Here is a 6,328-nt window from a genome sequence, read left to right as displayed (position 1 = left end):
CCACAAAAATTGAGAAATTCATGAGAGAAGCTTCCTCTGCAAAGGACAGGCCGTAAAAATCAGCGCCTTGTGCACAGAAGAGGAGCACAAAGGCCCTTCAGAGACCAGAATAGATGACAGGTCGTGTGTCAATCAAGGAGGACCCGGGCACAGAAGCAAAGTAGGGACACTGATTCGAGTGCTGGCCCTGCCGCCACGAGCACCACCCAGGGCGTCCTGGCTGTGGACAGGGGACTTCCTTGGCATGACCGTCCCGAGAATGAGTAAGAGCAGCTCAGGCCAGGAGGTGCCATGGGGTGCTGGTGGCACATGCCTTTGACTCTGGAACTGACCTCCCCCTACTGATCGTGTGCCTAATCTCATCAAAGTTATTTAGCCTCTCTGTGCCTCCGCTTCCCCATCTGCAAAATGGAGAGAACGAGAATGTTGCCAGGCTAACAGGACGTCAGGATAATGGAATGTGTGCCAGGTAGGTCCCGGACAGCCACTTGCACACTCAACAGAGGTTAATTCAAGGAAAGGATTTGCAAAGGGACTAATCTCATGGGTGTGGGTGGGTCTCACACAGAGGTCACAGACTTTCTCTGGAAAGCTGGAAAGAGGCAGATAGTGAATATTTTCGGCCTGGGGGGCCGCACGGCCTCTGCTGCAGTCGCTGAATTCTGTCGTCGCAGCTCCGTGGCCAGATTTGGTCTGCAAGCCAGATTTGCTGACACCTGGTCTAAGGGAACCAAAGGAGACAGAGCAGGAACGAGGATGAGCTGTCACCAAAGGCAGGGGACCAGGGGGGGCCAGCAGAGAGCATGGCTGCTGGAGCCCAGGAGGAGGGTGGTATGGGGGCCGGTCCCTCAGGAGGAACATCGTTGACTCAGGGAGACTCAGGGAGAAAACAGGGGAGTAGGCACTCTGACCTCTCTCCTCCCTCCCTCTGGTCTCCCGCTGGGGCACCTGTTGGGGAAGCTGCTTATGGTCCCTGGAAGAGATCAGTCTCCCTGGGAGAGCAGGTGGATGCTGGGACAATAGGAAGGTGTTCAGCAAAACAAGCTTAGAGCGTGGTCTGCTCAGGTAGGCGCTCCAGCACTGTCGTAAGCTACGTCGGTGAAGAGGGCCTTCGAAAAATCTCTTCGCTCCGTCTGATCAACTCCCCACCCACTGGGCAGCCCCCCACATTGCTGCCCATGTCACCGGGGCACAGGGAAAGGCTGACTCAAACACTCAGGTATGCTGGCAGTTGAATGAAGGTGGCGGCGTGGCTTAAGCATCCCTCTGTCACTGAGCTGGGGAGACCATCCTTAGGCAGAGAGCCCCTCCCCATGGGCCAACCAATCCCAGGGCAGGGGGGACAACCAAGAGGGCTGAGGACCAAGGCCAGGGTCCAGAGGGCCAGCTGGCTTTCACCATGCCTGAGTCAGCGTGCACAATTGAATGCCTTGCTACCGAAACTGCACCTGGGAGCAGCCCTGAGTCAGAAGCGAGGGGCCTCTACAAAGAGGGAGTACAAGCCAACAACCCCCAAACAGCCACAGTTGTTGAGAACCAACACTCCTCCTCCAGGGCTATGCCGAGTTCTCACCTCATCATGCTCATGAGAATCTTCCCAACAGCGAACACGCACCCAGGGTTTATAGTGTGTGGGGCTCTTGTCCAAGCATGTCACATGCATGATTTCATTTAATCCTCACAAACACCCCAGGAGGTCAGGACAATGAATCCCCACAACATCCACGCGATGTGGGAAGAATCCATCATGTATATAGTCAAGGATACTGAAATTCAAAGAGAAGAAGTCATTTTCCAAGGACACAACTCATCAGTAAGGAGTCGGGATCGGAACCCAGATCTAGCTGACTTCTCAGCCTGTGTGCACCCTTTGCATCAGCCCACACTGGACCTGGGTAGGAGTTCAGGCACATTCCCCAAACTGTCTCCCCCTTCTCCCCTTCCTCTCCAAACACCACCCTCAGCTCCCCCACCCCGTCCTGCCACCCAGCAGTTCCACCCACAGGGGTCCCTGCCTCTGCCCTGCAGCCCTATCGGGCTCAGTGATGCAATAGCCCCAGCCAGCCTTGCAGTTGAAATGTTCTGAAATGTACAGTAGACCGGGCCATCTGCTTCCTCCAAACATCACCTTCTGCCTCTGCTGAGAGCCGGGGCAAACGTGCAAGGATGCAAAAGCAACAGTCACTTTATTTCTGGGCTCAGGATTTCGAACTGGCCTGGATTGCTCAATGTCTCCTTTCAGACACGGAGAGCAGAGAGGCCAGAAGGAAGGCTCCGCAGATGCTACAGGAAGGGAAATGCTGAATGGAGAGATCACATCTGGAGCTGCTCAAATGCACTGTGATTTTTCTCTCAAGAAGCTGGTCAAGAAAACAGCCAGGGCTCTTCCGGGAAGATGAGCGTTAATAAAAAATTAAAAATTAGAAAAAAAACAGCCAGAGTCCCTTCTGAGAGATTTCTGTTTTCAGGTTTCCTTTTTGTTTCTAACTCCCTCTGGCCCTTATTATTTAGAAAAAAAGAGAAGAAGATGTGTGTAACTCATGTAAAGCCAGGAGCCGTGGGGCTCAGTCTCAGAGGAATGGCCTCTTGAAAAAGCATAGCTGAGCAAACAAATGTAACCTCAGATTAACTCAGACCCTCCATCTGCACGAGTTGAGACCCAGGAGGTGAATGCACACGGAGAAGCCACCAGATCTGTAAACAGCCTTTTCCCCTCATCTGCACCTCCTTCGGGCTAGCCCGGTACTGCCCGGACGCTCCATTCGAGCACCTTCTCACCTTTCTCACCTTCCTCTGCCTCCTTCCCTTTCTTGATCCTAGAGTTTAACTTAGCCTCTCCCCAGCAGGAAGCAACCTCTCCAGGAAGGGAGGAGCAGGCTCACAATCATGTTCTCCTTGGAAGACAGGGGAGGGGAGATTCTCAGTGATTTCCGCTATAAGACTTTTGTTCATTCATTTAACCTCACAGAAGCCCCATGATCTCGCTCTTATGTTTTCAGTTTTTTATCAGGAGAAGAGGATGGGAAGGGAAGTCCCATTTCTGCAGCACCTCTTCCGTGCCAGGCAGCTTTGGGGATGCTGTTTCTGTAGCCCTTCCTGCCGCTCCTGGAGCCCCGTGTCATTCACGTCCGTGTGCTCTCGTGGCCCCTCCTGTTCACGGCCACCTTCACCACCAGAGCCCGACCCCACCGCATCCACTCACCGCCGCTCACTCTGCAAGCGTGAACCGAGTGCCACCGAACCCCAGGCACTGGGCCAGGGGCTGGATAGAGCTGGGACGTGGCCATCCTTGCCCTTGCACAAACGCAGAGAGCAAATAAGTCATTCCACTGTAATTATTTAATAACTGCATGATAAATATGTATACCACTATGATATCTAATAATTGTATAGTTATACCATCATACCTTCACTTCCATAATTCATATAACTATTTGTGAAATTAAATAACTACATTTATAATTAAAGATAGCCAAACAACTCTGTAACTATATAATTCTATAGTTTAGTATCCCATTATTTTATAATTACTAATTATTAAATAATTACCTATAGTTATTTAATTGTTGACACTACAGTTCGTTGACATAAATTATTGTAATTATTTATACTTATAACTATGTAATAATAAACAATAAAGAAAGAAAAGGAGGGAGGCATTAATGATATGTGCAAATCCACTTTCTTAGTACGTACTACGTGCCAGGCGCTGTTCTAAGCCCCCCGTACTTATTACGTCATTTAATCCTCCCAATAGGTAACATTATTGCCCCTTTTTACAGATGAAGAAACTGAGGAACAGAAAGTTTAAGTGACGCACACAGCTAATGATCCCTGAGCTGGAACGCAAACCCTGGGTCATCTGTGGTTCCGGCCACTACACAGATTTTCCTTCAAAGTCCTGACAAACCCTCTCCGAAGCAAACACAACCCCTTATCCGCCCCACCCCGCCTGCCCCATTCCAGTTTATGCAGCCGTGACTCGCCCTGCCAGTACCTGCAGCAGTGTCTGAGACTTCAGTCGCCTGAGCCCACCCCTGCACATAAGGCAAGAGGAAAGTGCCAAATAATTAACAACCCGGGGCTGGCTCTGCAGGGCTTGGGCCTCAGCATTCCTCAGAGACCCCAGGCCTCCAGTAGAACAGGGTCGCCATGAGAGCCACAGGTCACCTTCCCCTCCCAGCGCTTCTGAGATCACCTCCCATACAGGCCGCTTACCTTGAATCCTTTTGTTTCTGTCTTTGCTCCTGGGGGAATCCAAACCCGACTCCACCCACTTTCCAATAACGACAGCTCCCACTGATAAACTGCAAGTCTCTGCCAAGTGCTCTTCTGGGTTGCCTTGACGTGTTAGCGCATTCAAGCCTCACAACAAGTGGGGAAACTGAGGCTTGGGGGCGTCTGAATAATCCAGCCTCTTTCACTCGGCTACAGGTGGTGGAACTGGAGGTTCAAACTGGGCATTCCTGGCCCCACAAAAACCATAACCCATGGCGGGCTCTTTCGTTATCTTTCTTGCTTACGAAGAAACTTTGGCCAAGCCTTAGAGGTGGGGAGGAGAAGGCGAGGAAATGTGACCTGTGTGTCCTGAGGGATGAGGAATGGGCGGTGAAGGGGAAACTTCGCCCTAGGCTCCAGCCAGAGCAACCAGTTCACCGGAACTCAAAAGCACCCTGTGCTGCATGCTGGCCCTGGCAGGGAGGGGTCTTTGTAATCCAGTAACATGTCAGAGTCCTGCTCTGAGACGTCATCAAAATGGGCAAGAAAAAGGCTCCATTATGAAGTAGGCAGAGTCCACTGCCATACTCCCAAGACAAAGTGGGGAAAAGGCCCATCTGCCTGGGACTCAAGGAATAGGGTCAGAAAGCAGTCAGGATGCCCAAGGAGAGATCGGGGGAATAAAAGGCAGGTGGGATTGCAGCAAAGGAGAGGCTTCGGGGCTCCCATGGCAGGTTAAAAGCATGGCTACAAACTCCTGGACACTTCTTCCTCAAGAGTTGTGTTTCTGCCCATTCCTCTTGAACCTAAGAGGACTTGTTTGTCCAGCTGAGTGATGGCTGGGTCACAAACAGCTGTTCAGCTTCCCCTGTGTCCATGGGACTGCCCTGACACTGCCATACTGTGAGGAAGCCCAAGCTGCATAGAGAGGCCACAAGTCAACATTCTCGTCAGTACCCCAACTGTGCCCAGCCTCACCTCCTTCCAGCCCAAGCAGCAGACATGTAAATGAAAAAGCTTCCAGGTGGTTCTATCTGTAGACCTTCGAGTCACTCTCAGCTGTTCCCAGCTAAGATTCCAGACATTGCAGAGTAGAGAAAAGCCAACACCACTGTACCCCGTCTAAATTTTGACCCACAAAATAAAGTGTTTTTTATACCACTAAGTTTAGGAAGAGTTTGTTACATAAAAAGAGGAGACTGAAGCCATCCCCATCCCTGGCAGACTCCACCCAGGCTGAAAGATAGCCCAAAGAAAATAGGAAAGAAATAATGTTACACACTCTTCTCAACTCCTAAGATGTTCCAGTTGGATTGTGATAAAAGACTGAACGTTTGTGGGCACCTCTCATCCACAGACACGCTGCAAGGCAAAACATCAAGTCAAATAAGTTTGGGAAATGCTGGTTTAAATGGGCTTCTTACCATGAGCTAGGCCTTTTAACAGGTTAATGAACGGTGTGCTTGAAGAGAAAGCCTGAGATCAGGTGTGCCCTGGGGTCAGGACATTTGTCATTCTCTTCCTATTTGTAGTAAAAGCAGCCAGATTTTCCACTGAGAAACTGCCACCCCCCACTCTCAGCCCACTGGGTTGTTACAATTACAGTCATTAATTATAGATTATTCTTTAGAATTTCTAAACATTTCTGAGTCATTGGGTTGCAAAACTTTCTATTATGGAGAGTCTGAATCATGCACAGGAGTCATTTCTTCCTGATTCCCACAGTTGCTTCTTTATGGAGAGAAAGTGTCCCTGTGGCAGGCATGGATGGCTGCCCGGTGAAGCCTTTTCAGGAGGATTTTCCCAGGATTTCTAGGACCCACTGGATCCTGAGGATGCTTGGACCCAGGGGTCATCATCTCCAGCCTTCTGGACATTACAAGCAAAAATATTGTGTCCCAGATGGATTTTGCACATTTTTTCTGAGTCTCACTCTATCACCCAGGCTGGAGTGCAGTGGTGTGATCTTGGCTCACTGCAACCTCCACCCCACTGGGTTCAAGTGATTCTTGTCTCAACCTCCCAAGTAGCTGGGATTACAGGTGCCTGCCACCACGCCTGGCTAATTTTTGTGTTTTTTTGTTTGTTTGTTTGTTTGTTTTAGTAGAGA

This window comes from Pongo pygmaeus, chromosome 18 (assembly GCF_028885625.2).
Source record: "Pongo pygmaeus isolate AG05252 chromosome 18, NHGRI_mPonPyg2-v2.0_pri, whole genome shotgun sequence".
NCBI lineage: Eukaryota > Metazoa > Chordata > Mammalia > Primates > Hominidae > Pongo > Pongo pygmaeus.
This window is presented reverse-complemented; position numbering follows the sequence as displayed.